At 41.8% G+C, this 14,166-nt stretch overlaps 2 long non-coding RNA genes across 2 annotated transcripts in view; both read left to right on the forward strand.

The window, feature by feature from the left end:
• The window catches only part of LOC146007950 (uncharacterized), a 44,534-nt gene that overhangs the window by 21,596 nt on the left and 8,772 nt on the right, over positions 1 to 14,166 (forward strand). The window lies entirely within an intron of this gene.
• On the forward strand, positions 3,256 to 7,660 carry LOC146007946 (uncharacterized). The gene is made up of 3 exons (XR_014444428.1): positions 3,256 to 3,422; positions 6,545 to 6,606; positions 7,143 to 7,660. It is a non-coding gene; the product is annotated as an uncharacterized LOC146007946 (long non-coding RNA).

Here is a 14,166-nt window from a genome sequence, read left to right on the forward strand (position 1 = left end):
ATTGGCAAGCAAACCTTATCAGTCATCAAAATGACCTGTAATGTTTACCTTATATAGGAAATATAATCTTCTTTTATTTAACATTTTTTATTTGAATTTATATAACAAATGTGAGCAATGCTGGCATTTTTAGTGGACATCTTGTGAATCTGTCACAGAGATGTTGGCACTCCAAGGGTTAGTCAGTTTGAGATCTATTTAGGGTCGGCTCTCAAAATCAGGGAACCCTGCTTAGTGCCTCTATCACAAGTCCCAATCCCCCAGATAAATTCTGGCAGATCACATTCTGCATGATTAAAATATATGAATTTGTTGCCTGAAAACTGCTCCAAAAGCCCTTTAATACATTCAAGTAATACTAAAGTAATGTGAAAAAGGTGTGAAAACACAATTTTTCACATTATTTTAGTCCAAAATTATTTTTATATATTTGCCCGAATGTCATGATGTGATGAGATATAAACACAAATATTCAATTCAATATTTTATTTCTAAATTTCTCAATTATAAACCTTTGGCCTAGGGTGTGCTGCGAAAACAAATTCTGTCACTCTAGGGCACCCTGATTACCGTCTAAAATTCAAACAACTGTGGTAGGAAATAACCTGCAAAATATCGAGTGAGCTGCTGCCACCTGCAGGTGAAATTAAATATGAAGAAACTTCTGACCTTATTCTAGTTCATTCGCTCCCCTGCGTGTTCGCGCAGGGGAACGATGGTGTGCGACTACATCTGGGAACGCCCAGCCATTCATGGGCTTTACCATAAAAACGCTGGGCGTTCCCTTGAAGATTTGACGATGGCACGGGTTGCAGGGGGTGGGTGGGCAGCTGATGTCTGCTTTCCACACAGGGCGCTCGCAGACATAAGACACCACAGAGGTGTGTTAGGTCTGCGAGTGCTGTAGAAATCTGTGGGAAGTCCCTGAGTCTGACTATCACAAAGACAAGGATGACTCAGAGAGAGACATCCTTGTTGAACTTAATGCAAATGGCAGGATGCCATAAGCTGAAGTTTTGACTCGGGTGCCATAAACCCTTGCACTGGCCTTGTACTAACCAATCGAATTCTAACTGGCCTTTTATGGGGTTGTGTTTGGTTTGTCTTCAATCTCTTTCTAAAGGGCCTACACACAAGGAGATGCTGAAGCGTTCAGAGCGATGCTAGATCACCCAGCACACCGCAATGTCTTCTGGGAAATCTTAAGGCCCCCATACACTAGGATAACTCAAATCACAATTTGTGTTTTTTTTTATGCGACTGCTGCAATCAATCACAATAAAATTGCCCAAATTGCATGTAATTGGCAGAAGGTCGGAGCCTGTGAGACGCAGCAGCTGCAGAAGACATCTTTGGATTGCTTTTGAGCCAGGCAGGCTTGGCTGGGATCACGTGGGATATATTGAATGCAAAAGAACCAAATGTGATATATCTTCCTGGGCAGCTCAAGGGGGATCGTGGGTGACTTTTCTTAGGGAAGAAGTCGAAATAGTATGTGCCCAGTATTCAGAGTCATCTTAAAGGCATTGTACACCCCCAGGCAATGTAATGCACTGAGGCCCGTATTAAAGTTATAAAAATCATATCTTCCGTGGTGTCGCCCCATACCAGCATACCCCTGCTTGAAGACCCATAAATTATGGGGCCCTAGGACATAAATTGTGGGCCCTAGTACCTGACTCTTAGTAAGCAGGGGAACACCCAGTATTTTGTGGGCATCCCCATAAACGCTGATAACGTAGCATCCCTGTAGTCGCGTAAGCGTCCCTGTCAAAACCGGCGTAGTGTTCCCACGACTATAATGTACCGTCCCTGCAGTCGCGTAAGCGTCCCTGTCAAAACCGGTGTAGGGTTCCCGTGACTAGCGTAGTCAGCGAAGTCAGTCATAAATAGCGTGCTCTCAACCAGCTTAGTTAGTGTAGCCAGTCGTTTGCGCGGCATTTACGTAGTTAGCGTAGGGTGTTCACGCGGCTGCTTAGCATAGCCAGAGTCCCTGTCAGATGCAGCATAGTGTTCCCGCGGACAGCGTAGCGTAGTCAGTCAGCTGGTAGGTTGAGCGGTACGCAGTTAGCGTAGTCAGTCAGCTGTTAGATTCTGTGAGAGTCAGACCCTTTTCTCACTTCTGTATGATATGACAGGTGTGAATGTGTTCCTGAAACACCCCCACCATCCACGCCAGCCTGAAGCGTGGCGAGCGCAGCGGTACTCGTCCTACCGACCTTTTCATACGTGGAATATATGTGAAGTTACCCATGTCCCTTTGCGGGGCTCGCTGTGTGATACTCTCTCAGATAAGTATCTTTATCCTTACAGGTTATCTTGCAACAGCAATTATCAACAGCTCACAACAATAACTCACGAGGAAAAATAATAGAGTAATTTTATTAAGCTGGAACTCCGTTATTCTTAAAGGAACTGATGGAAATCAAGGATACTATTATGCACAAAATATCAATATATAAATACAAACATCAGAGATTCTTCCCACGTAACATTGGTGAGATATTGATGTATAACAATATTACTTAGAGCATAAGTTGTACTATTCTGCAACAAGCAAATAAGCAACTATCCATTCACCTGCAATGTATAACAAACCGTTACAATATCAAAACAGGTTATAGCGTTTTACCAGAACTAGATTATCATTGCGCAATAATTGTTTATGTCTACAATAGTCTTGGGTTAACCCTATTATGACTGCAGTCACCTGTTCTTTAAGCGCTTATTTATAACAAATATTCTTTCTTTTTTAGGTCCCACGCTGCAAGGTCAACTCTCTGTGTATTTGTAATCCAAAGTCAAGAGAATACATAACGTAAGTCTTGCGTAATAATGCTGCTGACTTTTAACTTGAACGTCAAATAATCTGATAATAGATGACAGAAGCTAGCAATATTTTTGGAATATCCTGAGTAGAATGATATAAGCAATTTTCCCTTAGCAGTATAATTGCCACAAGTGTCTCTATAAGTGTCAGTCCACTTCTGTAATATGCAGCTTTGGGGCTGATTCAGCAGCCACTACTCCCTTCCTCCTAACTTGTAGCTAAGGACGACTTGGGTATTGTGTGCAGTATTAACTACTAGAGTCTCTCCCCAAATGCCAGTGTAGGTACTGCTTATTGCTGCCTGGATTAGGTGAATGTTACACACAATGCTTTCTTTAGTCGGGAGAGGTGTTAGGCTGGCTATGAGGTTATTGCAGGAGCGTTACAGCTATCTGTGGGCCATCCTGTAGGCTGTCTCCGGCTGGACTATCTCTGGGCTGATCTGTGGGATATGCAGGAGACTGTACTGTGCTGCCTTGGGGCTGGACAATCACTCACCACACCCTCTTCTTTATCGATCACAGCTTGGATCAGTCACCGCCTCTGTCACCGCTGCTCAAGGGGACCTCGGGAAATCACCGGAGCCCTTTTGGTAAGTATTCTCCTAATTACAGCAACGCATCACACACTTTCCAGCTGCGCAGCTCTGCTGCCTTAACTTTCTCTCCACAACTGCTACACAGTGTCTTTTCTGCTGCACTTCAGCTTTCCTCAATCCCTATCCACAACACACCTACCGCTCTTTCCCCTCAGCACCTCTATAGTCCCTGCTCTGGGGTTTCCTGATGAGCAGGGGCTCTGCCAACTGTCAGAGTATATTTTCCTTTCTGGAATATTCCTCACAGTTCTCCCCTTTAAAGCAGGGTATATGGTATAGTCCACCCTAATGGGCTAGGAGGACAAGTCCATTGTCAGTTCAGGAAAGGGGTAAACAGTGTTCAGTTCACAATATTCTATTAATAAGGGGTATTAACACATTAATACTTTTCCTAAATAATTAATTAACTACTAATATTACTTTTGATATCTGCTAGATTTACTGTATCACAACCATATAACATTTTAGTTTATGTATAAACATTAACCCTTATTGGGGTGTTACATTACTTCCCCGCTGGAACGTTGTGTGTCCTCACACAACAGACAACATCCAATAAAGAACAGTCTAATATTTGTGGACACACACACACGCACTCAAAAAAAAAAAAACACTTTTTACAATTAATATTGACAAAAGCAGTACTTATTCTGACATTTATGTTCAATCTAATGCCTATACTGTATAAATAGGTCACTTCTGTTTCTCATTCCATATTTTCTCAAAATCTGGTGCATAATTAATGCTGTTTCACTGGAACTTATCTCAATATATTTACTATTTGGAAGTTTGTACTCTGATGGAACAGAAGTTAAGGGCTCTTTAACTGAAATATATGGTTCTTCACATAAAATAGATTCAGACTTTAGCATAAAAGAACCAAGGCAATTAAGTTCATGGGAACCCAACCTCTCTGCTGTGGTTTAGTGGGCAACTCTTTCAATGTCTTCCTTATATTCAACAATTTTTAAATCTGGCTGGTTGTAGTGAACTTTACCGGCATGTGTGTCATCCATTCTAGGTTTAATCTGGTATTCTGACTCTGGAAGAGATTGTGGTTTGTTAGTATCCTGTAGGTTTTGCTGCACCGCTTCACTCTGTTGCTCTACATTTTGTTTAACTGTCCTCCCAACTGATTTTCTCTGCACTGGGACATTGGCATATGGACTGCGACCTGCTGCAAATTTGCTGCCTTGCACTGAAACACCATTAGGACCAGTTACATTAGTAGCTTTGGTGCCCTTCTCTCCAATCACCACATTGAACTCCACCAACTCTCCTTCTTCCAAACTGAAGAAGAAGTTCCTGGGGTTGTTCTTCTTAATGGCAGTATAGTGCACAAATACATCTTCCTTGGTGTCAATACGGTTTATAAAGCCATAACCCCGTTGGACATTAAACCATAATACTCGACCCAAAATGTTCCTTGTGCTGGCTGGCAGAACACTGCCTGCATTAGGTACACCAACATTTTTATCCTGGTTTTGCAATACTGTTTCTGGACCTATATCTTGTCTGTCATCCACAGGTTGATCAATTCTTGCTGTGCTTCCTGAGCACTGATCCTCTGCCTCAGGGTTTGAGTTTAAATTCTCATGTTGCCTGCAGTTGAACTGAACATGTTCCTTTTGTCTACGGCATTGACATACTGGCAATCCCTGTGCGTCAAACTGGTAGGTCCGTTTTATTCTCGAATTCCTGGCTCTCTTTTCGATATAACCTTTCTGTTGTTCTTGAGGAAGCAATTGCTCTTTCGTTGGGTTTTCCACCTCCCTGCACAGTTCTGTAAATCCCTGGATAGATTCTTCAATCTTGCTTTTTAATACTTCACTTTGGTCAGGGCAGGAGGATAACTGAGCATGCTGTATGACTGCCTCCTTGGGTGCCATGGGTTTTTTTCTTTCATTATAGCTGATTTTAGAGGGACTTCTGGCCTCAGAATTTTCCACTGATAAGGAGGAGGTAGTTTCAGAAGATGTATTCAGTCCCAGAATTTTGATAACAGTCTCCTTAAATTCAGGGAAAGGGCAAGTTGGATTCTGTGATCTCACCATGCATAATGTAGTACGCACTGCATCCCCGAGAGCTCCTTCTATAAATTGACTGGTCAATGTTTCATCCTATTGTTGTTTTTCACGGGGGTCAAAGTTCTGTAGTTCTTTGAGTGATTCCTGCAAACTGAGAGCAAATTCTCTTAAGGATTCATGGGGCTGTTGCTTTCTTCCATAGAAGTTAATTTTAAGTTTAGATAAAGTTTGCAAATCAAAAATAGTGGACAATTTTTTAAATATGTCTTCTACGTTCTTCTTCTGTTCAGTAGACCAAGAGTTTACTTCCCAAAGGGCTAGGCCTCTTAACTGTCCGATCAATATTTCCACCTTCTGTGGCTCATTAAGGGAACCTATGCAAAATAGTGACAGCAGTTTTGACTTGAAGTCCTTAAATATACTGTTACCTGGAGTACATGCTTTCCCAGAATAAGTTGGCAGCCATGGGGCTCCAGGGTAGTAAGGCATTGTGATTGGTGATGCCATTGTTCTTTGCCTGGGTGACATGGGTAACAATCTCCGTCTCAAAGTTAACACAGGAGTCTGGATATCCAACATCTTGTTCCTATCCTGTTCGTGACGCCAAATGTGATACTCTCTCAGATAAGTATCTTTATCCTTACAGGTTATCTTGCAACAGCAATTATCAACAGCTCACCACAATAACTCACGAGGAAAAATAATAGAGTAATTTTATTAAGCTGGAACTCCGTTTTTCTTAAAGGAACTGATGGAAATCAAGGATACTATTATGCACAAAATATCAATATATAAATATAAACATCAGAGATTCTACCCACGTAACATTGGTGAGATATTGATGTATAACAATATTACTTAGAGCATAAGTTGTGCTATTCTGCAACAAGCAAATAAGCAACTATCCATTCACCTGCAATGTATAACAAACCGTTACAATATCAAAACAGGTTATAGCGTTTTACCAGAACTAGATTATCATTGCGCAATAATTGTTTATGTCTACAATAGTCTTGGGTTAACCCTATTATGACTGCAGTCACCTGTTCTTTAAGCGCTTATTTATAACAAATATTCTTTCTTTTTTAGGTCCCACGCTGCAAGGTCAACTCTCTGTGTATTTGTAATCCAAAGTCAAGAGAATACATAAGGTAAGTCTTGCGTAATAATGCTGCTGACTTTTAACTTGAACGTCAAATAATCTGATAATAGATGACAGAAGCTAGCAATATTTTTGGAATATCCTGAGTAGAATGATATAAGCAATTTTCCCTTAGCAGTATAATTGCCACAAGTGTCACTATAAGTGTCAGTCCACTTCTGTAATATGCAGCTTTGGGGCTGATTCAGCAGCCACTACTCCCTTCCTCCTAACTTGTAGCTAAGGACGACTTGGGTATTGTGTGCAGTATTAACTACTAGAGTCTCTCCCCAAATGCCAGTGTAGGTACTGCTTATTGCTGCCTGGATGAGGTAAATGTTACACACAATGCTTTCTTTAGCCGGGAGAGGTGTTAGGCTGGCTATGAGGTTATTGCAGGGGCGTTACAGCTATCTGTGGGCCATCCTGTAGGCTGTCTCCGGCTGGACTATCTCTGGGCTGATCTGTGGGATATGCAGGAGACTGTACTGTGCTGCCTTGGGGCTGGACAATCACTCACCACACCCTCTTCTTTATCGATCACAGCTTGGATCAGTCACCGCCTCTGTCACCGCTGCTCAAGGGGACCTCGGGAAATCACCGGAGCCCTTTTGGTAAGTATTCTCCTAATTACAGCAACGCATCACACACTTTCCAGCTGCGCAGCTCTGCTGCCTTAACTTTCTCTCCACAACTGCTACACAGTGTCTTTTCTGCTGCACTTCAGCTTTCCTCAATCCCTATCCACAACACACCTACCGCTCTTTCCCCTCAGCACCTCTATAGTCCCTGCTCTGGGGTTTCCTGATGAGCAGGGGCTTTGCCAACTGTCAGAGTATATTTTCCTTTCTGGAATATTCCTCACAGTTCTCCCCTTTAAAGCAGGGTATATGGTATAGTCCACCCTAATGGGCTAGGAGGACAAGTCCATTGTCAGTTCAGGAAAGGGGTAAACAGTGTTCAGTTCACAATATTCTATTAATAAGGGGTATTAACACATTAATACTTTTCCTAAATAATTAATTAACTACTAATATTACTTTTGATATCTGCTAGATTTACTGTATCACAACCATATAACATTTTAGTTTATGTATAAACATTAACCCTTATTGGGGTGTTACAGCTGCGCTCGCCGCACTTCGGGCTCGGTGGCTCGCTGCGCTCGCCACACTTTATTAATTTGACTCCACGCTGACATGGATAGTGGGGGTATGAAAAGGTCGGTAGGACGCATACCGCCTCCCCTCGAGGGGCTCACTGCGCTCGCCACGCTTTGGGCTGACGTGGATAGTGGAGTAAACAAGGTCGACAGCTGTTACGTCGACAAGTGTCATTGTCGACAGGTTTACTAGTGTTTTTCACATTTTTTTGGTCTGTGTCTTTTTTGGAATAATGCTGAACACCTATACCCGACTAAAATTTAGACGCTCTAGCATCTAAATTTAGATGCACCCTTGTTTTTTTTTTTTTTTTTTTAAATCTGTTTATTGTAATTTTTCAAATACAATTATAAGTTATAAACAAATAAGAAGATGAAGCAAGTAAGAAGATGAATGAGTACAATGGTAATATACGGTTAGCATAAACAGATTCCATAAAATGTACATCGTTTTCTTTCAGGCTTGTACAAATAAAGAAATAAAGGCAAAATACTACAAACACAAATAATTTCATTGTGGGTGTATCTTTGAATCTGCTTTATCATAACTTTATCTCGATCCATCTTATTTAGTGGCGATAATAGATTTAATGGGAATTGCTCCAAAGAGGGTTTTACACTGAGAGGTTATCACATTCCTTTACTGTCCCATGTTGTTACTAAATTAGACACTATTATCTGTTATCTTCTATCTTCTATTTTCTATAAATCGTTCATTTATTCCTATTGTCACTAAAATTGAACTGGATAACAATTACCAAGGGTAAGACACAAGAGGGTAGAGGGGGGGGGGGGGGTGCAAGATAAACTTTACTGTAATATCCGGAATATCTCTATCAAGCAACTTCTAGAAGAAAATGATAGTTTGTTTCAAGTAGCAGCCGGCCCATTAGAGTTACTTATTTGTCTTACCAAGACCCTTTCATCGTTTCCAAAAACAGAAAAGATTTCACGTTGGGTCGTTTGATTTAACGTTGCTATGTAAGGGCCCCAAATTTTATAGAATTTGTGTATACCAGTTTCTATGTTCGGGATCGTGGCCGACCTCCTATCAAAGTACAGTAGCTGCATCATTTTCCCATGTACTTCCTGAACAGTTGGGGAAGAGTGGGACACCCAATGTTTGAGAATGACCTTCTTGGCTACTGTAACGAATAGTGTAATCCATGGTATCAAATGTTGATGTTGGTGATCCAAGTGCCACTCTTCAAAATTTGCACATAGACATGCCAAAGGGTCAGGGGTGAGTCGTATCTCAAACATGGAGTGTAGATTTATTAAGAGCTTATTCCAAAACCGTTTGATTTTACGGCATTCCCATATACAGTGGTAAAAAGAGGCCTTAGCTATGTGACACTTTAGACATTCTCCCGTGACTGACGGTACAAAGTGGGATAAACAAGCTGGAGAGACATATGCCCGTTGGATGGTTTTGATATGTACCTCTTGCAAATATGATGAACTCAGAATTTTTAGGGTGCTCTCATATCTGGTACTTAATTTGTCTGAGGATTGTAATGTTGGAATATCTCGAGCCCACTGATCTCGCAATTTGGACCAGCGAGAATCAGTAGTGGTTTGGAGTAGTAAGAGATAGTACGGTCTTATTTTAAAGGTGGTGATACTGCTCTGAATAAGCAGTTGTTGCAAGGTATCAGTCAGTCGTGGAGACGCATCTGTTTCAGCGGGGGCCCGCAAGGAGTTCAAGTAATGGCGGGTCTGGAGATACATAAAGAAATGATTTTGTGGAAGTGAGTATTCCTCACGAAGCTCCGAGAACGACTTGAAATTGCCCCCAGGATCAAAAACTTTTGATGAGTCGGTTAATCCTACATCTCTCCACAAATGGTATGTCGCTGTGGTCAACGAGGGAGGGAAATTAGGGTTGCCCCATAGGGGGATTTTGTGAGTGACTAGTGGGTTTCTTTTTAATTTTCGATTCACACTTTGCCACGCATAGTAGATGTCATGAAATAACGGGTTAGACAATATATGTGGGGGTATGTCTGAGGCCTTAGAGTGTAACAGGGCACTAGGAGAGTAAGGACTCAATAGAGCAGCATCTAGCTCACTATTAGTAAACACATTAGTGTTATTGATCCAGTCCGAGGCGCATCGTAGAAGGGTGGCTGTGTTGTAAGAGGCGAAATCTGGAACGCCTATTCCTCCACAGCTTTTTGGAGCAGAAATTTTAGAAAAAGCAATTCTAGGCTTCTTCCCACTCCACAGGAAAGTTGTTATTGTTTTCCTCAGTGTTTGCAAGTCCCGCTTGGTCAGTGAAAATGGTAACATCTGTAGCGGGTAGAATAATTTCGGGAAGATTACACTTTGAAGAACTGCAATGCGACCCAGGAGTGATAAGGGAAGGAGGTTCCAACTTGCCAATTTAGATGTGATTTTATGTATGAGAGGGGAATAATTGAGTGAGTACGCGGAGGGCAGATGTTTGGGAGTCACTATTCCCAGGTATTTGATATGAGATTGTGCTATGGTGAATGGGAAAGTATAGGGATGATCTGGGGGAGTTGGGACGGATGGAGACAGATAAAGGAGTTCGGATTTAGCATAATTGACTTTGTATCCGGAGTGTGTGCCAAAAGAATCTATAATGCGTATGATGTCTGGGATGGAATTGTTTGGGTCTGAAATGAAAAGAAGCATATCATCCGCGAATAAAGAAAGTTTTTGTTCTAGGGGACCTATTGAAATACCTTTATATATTAGGGAAGAGCGGAGAGCTATGGCGAGGGGCTCGAGTGCTATGGCAAATAGTAGGGGGGAGAGGGGACATCCCTGTCTTGTGCCCTTATGGATGATAAAGGGGTCGGAGAGGAGGCCATTGCACGAGATTTGGGTATGTGGGTTGTGATTGATAAGGCGAAGGATGGAGGAGAAGTTGTCCGGGAAGCCAAATTTTGAGAGGGTTGTATACAAGTGGGGCCATTCGACTAAATCGAAGGCTTTCTCCGCGTCTAATGCTAATATCGCGTGATCCTGAGCTGAGGGTGAAGGGGGAGAGTTAGAGGAGGTGGAGATAATACTAAGAACCTTACGCATGTTAAGTTCTGAGTGGCGACCACTTATGAAGCCCGTCTGATCGGGATGTATGATGGTGGGGAGGATAAGTTTTAATCTTTCAGCTAGTATTTTAGTAAAAAGTTTATAGTCCAGATTGAGTAAAGAAATTGGACGATACGATCCGGGGAGAGCTAAATCTCTGCCTGGTTTGGGCAGTATTTTCAATATAGCAGAGTTATAATGTGGGGGGGGTGTATTAGAGGTCATTAAGCTGTTAAAAATTTTTGTAAGAGTCAGGGTAATTCTTGATTGTAGTATTCTATAAAAGTGTCCACTATAGCCATCTGGGCCCGGTGTTTTATCACATTTCAATTGTTTGATCGCTTTTTCTACTTCTTCTGGCGTTATGGGGGTTGTTAATGAATTAGCTTGGGTTGGGTTAATAGTGGGGGTTGGCAAGTTGGACCAAAAGTCGGATGGAAGTGGGGGTAGGGTAGAGGATGGGGAGTGTGAAGGGGGGGGACCCGAGTACAGTTCTGTGTAGAATGAGTGTAGAATTGCCGCAATATCTGCATCTGCGGAGGCTAGGATTCCCTGGGTATTTCGTAGGGGATGGATACGGGAAGGTGGACGGGCGCCTTGCAGCAGTGTTGTAAGTAGCTTCCCTGTTCTATTTCCCATCTTATGAAATTTATAGTTAGTGTTAAATAATTGTCTGTCTCCAGCTATTTGTAGGTAATTTTCAAAGTTGGATTTAGCTACTATATAGGATTGCTTGTTGTGAGAATCAGGATTTTGCTTAAATTGTTGGAATGTCTGTGTTAGTTCGTTTTGTAGGGCTAAGTATTTTTCTGTAAATTTCTTTTTAGTATTTGCTGTGTAGGATAATATCTCTCCTCGTATGACTGCTTTAGCAGACATCCAAAATAGTTGTGGGTCGGAATCGACATGTTCCTTATTATCAGCTAAGAAGTTATCCCAGGCTATCTCAAGTCGTTTGTGAAATTTTAATGATTTAGCTAGATAGGCAGGGAATTTCCAAACCCCTGATTTATGTGTAGGTTGAAGCAGTTCCACAGTAATGGAAATGAGGGCGTGGTCTGATATGGTGATGGGGTTTATGTATGCATCACTAACCAAAGGAAATAGATTTTGCGAAACTAACACATAATCTATCCTAGATAGAGTGGAGTGCGCAGCGGATAAACAAGTGTAATCCTTCTCCGTGGGATGGAGAGCCCTCCATGCGTCGATTAAATGCAAGCTATTGGCAAAGGCCGGGATTCCTAGCTTAGGAAGTGAAGGGGGGCGTGCACGGTTGAAGGAGCGATCGAGTGTGTTTGATGAAATTAAATTGAAGTCGCCACAGACTATGAATTGGGTGGGGTCTTGTGATACAATTAGTGCTGAGAGTTTTTGTAGGAATTCTTTTGAATATTTGTTTGGTGCATACACGTTATATATTGTACAAGGTTTAGAATCTATCAATAGAGAGAGGGCTAGGAAGCGGCCTTCTGGGTCAGTAGTCGTGTCCAGAACCTCGTGAGGAATATTAGATTTAATAAGTGTAACCACCCCACGTGCTTTGGAATTGTAAGGGCTTGCACCCAATACCTTCCAGCCTAGCATGTTGAGCTTGTTGACCTCCGCCTGTACCAGATGCGTCTCCTGCAGGCATGCCAGTTGGATACCTCGTTTGTTCAGACACAGGAGAATCTTGCGTCTTTTTGCCGGTGAGTTAAAGCCAGCCACGTTCCACGAACCAATTTTCAAGTTAGACATCTATAGTCTGGGATATAAGATTGAGTGTTAGTTCTTGTAGAGTTATTTGTATATTGCATAGAATCGGGCAGGGGAAGGGAAGGAGGGAGAGGGTAGGAGACATACATAAGACAGGGGGAGACAAGCAAACTTATATACAAAACATAGAAGTGAAGCCACAGGTTGCTCACATTTAACAGTATAAGGTACATACATATTTGGTCGAATTGTAGTGGTTGCGAGCAGCCTACTTCCGGGAGAACTAATGCGCACCACATCAATAATCTATGCATCCAGGATATCCATCCCGGATATCTTTTTAATACCAAGGGGAACATGGTACAGAGGTTAGCACGGCCATCTCCGCTTCCGAACCAACCAACATGTCATTAGATTTAGGTATATAAAGATACCAAACACAATTATATAAACATTAGAATGTAAACATTAGAATGGTAGGGTCTACCTAATGAAAAAGTAAGAGAATAAGTTGAGATAAAGTAACTGTACGGGTTATTATATCCTCATATACTAAAGTATATATCTTTTGATATTTGAATGTGATTATTGTTAATCAATTTTTCTCCATTATTTATTTCTATTTCTATCCTTTTTTATATTATTTTTTTTTTTTATTATATATATATATATTTTTTTTTTTTATTTATTATTTTTTTTTTTTTTTTTTAATTCAATTAACTTATTGATGGATATATCTTAATTCCGAGGGTCTTTGGCTAAGATGACTAATAGGGACTTGGAACCAGGGGGAGGTGTAAGGGGGGGGGGGGGAGGGGGGAGGGGGGGAATGGCGTGGTGATGAGGTGAAGGGGCAAAGGGGAGTGAGGGGGGGGTATTAAGCGTAAAATCACATTTATATGGGTTCATGAATATAAGAGAGAATAAGATAAGAAAGAAAGAAAAAGAAAGAAAAAAAGAAAACCCTGTCTTCCTTTTCCCCAACCCCACCGCCCATCTAGTGGAGCAACGACAGCCCAGAGCAGTAGTATCAGAGGAAGAAAGAGGAGGGGGGGTACCCCCTAGTCTTATAGGAAGAAAGAGGAGCGAAGTAATATTAAGATATTATTACAGAGCAATCATATAGGGTAACGAGCAGCTCAGTCCTGTTTTCCAGAGTAGACAGCAAAATCATCCAATCAGGTCTAAAGGAGAACTGGAGCCAAAGAAAAAAAAAAAAAAAAAAGTTTCAGGACGTAATGCGGACATATATGTGGTAAATGACCAGTCTGGTGAGAGTTAGTTTTGATGGGGATCGTAGAGACACCTGGTGGGAGGAACATCCATCATGGAGGGGAAAGTGTCGGTCTGGTAGCGTGAGAGATCGGGTCACTAATATCCTGATCATCCTGTGTAGTGCGAGTGCGTTCTCTAAGGAAGGCCTCAGCGTCGGTTGGTGAGAGGAAGTCTTTGTGGGAAGTACCGTCGTATATGCGTAAACGTGCTGGGTAAAGCAGACCAAACTTGCGGTTCTCAGCAACTAGACGGGAGCAAATGGGGGAAAAAGCCTTGCGAGCCTTAGTCAACTCCACGGAGTAGTCCTGAAAAATGTATAATCTATTCCCTTCCCACTGCAGTTCCTTTATGCGTCTCGAGGCGGTCCAGATGATT

The sequence above is a fragment of the Crinia signifera genome, chromosome 6 (genome assembly GCF_055691185.1).
Source record: "Crinia signifera chromosome 6, ASM5569118v1, whole genome shotgun sequence".
NCBI lineage: Eukaryota > Metazoa > Chordata > Amphibia > Anura > Myobatrachidae > Crinia > Crinia signifera.